Raw genomic sequence first — 2320 nt, 5'->3', positions numbered from 1 at the left:
ACAAATAGCCGGGTAAGCACTCAGAAGCCACGCACTGCACTGCCCTGTGCGGTAACTATCTGTGTTACAAAGTAGCAGTCTTCAGCCTAGGGCTAAACACATCCCAGGTGCACTCCAACACTTTCCTTTTTTCCTTCCTTCCTTCCTTTTTTTTTTTTTTTTTGTTGTTGGCCACAGTGGGTTTGAATCCACCACCTCCAGTATATGGGGCCGGAGCCCTACTCCTTCGAGTAGGCCACAGGCCACAGGCCATTCTTCCTTTTTTTCTTTTTAGAGACAGAGTCTTCACTTTGTCACCCTCGGTAGAGTGCTGTGGCATCATAGCTCACGGCAACCTCCAGCTCTTGGGCTTAGGTGATTCTCTTGCCTCAGCCTCCTGAGTAGCTGGGACTACAGGTGCCGGCCACAACGCCCAGCTATTTTTTTGTTGTTGCGGTTTGACCGGGGCCAGGTTCAAACCTGCCACCCTCAGTATATGGGGCTGGCACCCTACTCACTGAGCCACAGTCGGCACCGTCTTTCTTTCTTTGATTGTTGGGGATTCATTGAGGGTACAAAAAACCAGGTTACATTGCTTGCACATTGTTAAAATGTCTATACTTCCCAAAGCAATCTTTAGGTTCCGTGCAATCCCTATGAAAATACCAACATCATACATTCAAGATTTGGAAAAAATAATTCTTCATTTTGTATGGAAATAGAAGAAATCCCGTATAGCTAAGGCAATTCTTTTTTTTTTTTTTTTTAAAGATTTCTCAGTTTATTTGCATATATACGCTGTCACGCCAGGGAGCCAGCTCTACTTCAGAAGTCCCCAGCTCCTCTTTTCCAACCAACACCCAAAAGCTACACAGGAGGAATGGCCCTGGATAAAAAATGCCCACAGGTTCCAACAGAACTCACTTAGCAAAAACAGAGGGCTTAGAGGCCAGTGGCCACGAGACATCCTCGCCCTTTTGTAAACATTAACAACCAGGCCACTGAAGCCTTGGGAAAGTGTGCAAATGTGAGGATGCCAAACTGTGTGCCCAGAGGGTCAATAACACAGCTGGCAACCAGACCGTGAAGTCCTGAGGGCGTGCCCCCATCTGGAGCCTGGCAAGTGCCAGGGACAGAAACAGGGCAGATCTCCAGCACCCAAGGGCTCACATGACACAGCAGCGATGTTCTTGCCCATAGGAATTCTCCACACGGGCGATCTGCTGGATAACTGTGGTGAAGATATCTTGAGTCACCTGATTCTCTCGAGCAGATGACTCCATAAATGTTGTACCCCAGGACTCTGCCAGCCTCTCCCCTTCAACTGCCTGAACCTCTGTCCCACTAGCACCACTGGCAGCCGGGTTTTGCCGTGGCCTTCGTAGAGCTTTTGGTACAGACTCTCAGTGACCTGGAAGCTATGCAGAGAGGTGACAGAATACACAAGCACATAACCATGGACCCGACTGATCAATGAATAGGGCAGAATGCTGTACTCGTCCTGCCCTGCTGTGTCCACCAGGTGTAGGTGAAACTCATCTTTGCCAAGAGTCACTATCTTGCTGTAAGTATTCTCCACTGTGGGGTCCTAGCCTTCCAAGAACTTGCCTTCCACAAACCGATGTGCCAAAGATGTCTTCCCTACTGAGCGGTATCCAAGGATGACCACCTTCCTGTAGCGGACCAGCGGCATGGCAGGAGTCCGCTCCAGAGACTTGAAGAACTGCCGGCTGAAACTGCCCAAAGAAGAGGAGGTCAGGGTGCAGGAAAGTCGCTCAACCTGAAGCTTCCAGGGGCAAGCTAGAGGAAACCAAAACAAGCCCGCTCCGGAGTGGGCCATGTGATCACAACACAGCAAGTCTGTGGCCAGCTAAGGCAATTCTCAGTGATAAAAACAAAGCTGGAGGCATCAGCCTACCAGACTTTAGGCTGTACTGTAAGGCCATAGTGATCAAAACAGCATGGTATTGGCACAAAAATAGAGACATAGACATCTGGAACCGAATAGAAAACCATGAAATGAAACTAATATCTTACAGCCACCTGATCTTTGATAAACCACACAAGAGCATACACTGGGGGAAAGAATCCCTATTCAACAAACGGTGCTGGGAGAGCTGGATATCCACATGTAAAAGACTGAAACTGGACCCGCCCCTTTGTCCACTCACAAAAATTGATTTAAGATGGATAAAAGATTTAAATCTAAGGCATGAAACAATAAAAGTCCTCAAAAAAAGTGGGAGGAAAACACTTGAAGGTATTGGCCTGGGGAAAGACTTTATGAGGAAGACTCTAGTGGCAATTGCAACAACAAAAATAAACAAATGAGACTTAATTA

The 2320-nt window shown here is 47.6% G+C and overlaps 1 pseudogene; it reads right to left on the bottom strand.

The window, feature by feature from the left end:
- Nucleotides 1–1145: 1145 nt before the first annotated feature.
- Nucleotides 1146–1672, bottom strand: LOC100960704 (annotated as a pseudogene).
- Nucleotides 1673–2320: the final 648 nt, after the last annotated feature.

The sequence above is a fragment of the Otolemur garnettii genome, unplaced genomic scaffold, assembly GCF_000181295.1.
Source record: "Otolemur garnettii isolate 467f Iridium unplaced genomic scaffold, OtoGar3 scaffold00094, whole genome shotgun sequence".
In the NCBI taxonomy this organism is placed as follows: domain Eukaryota; kingdom Metazoa; phylum Chordata; class Mammalia; order Primates; family Galagidae; genus Otolemur; species Otolemur garnettii.
This window is presented reverse-complemented; position numbering and strand designations above follow the sequence as displayed.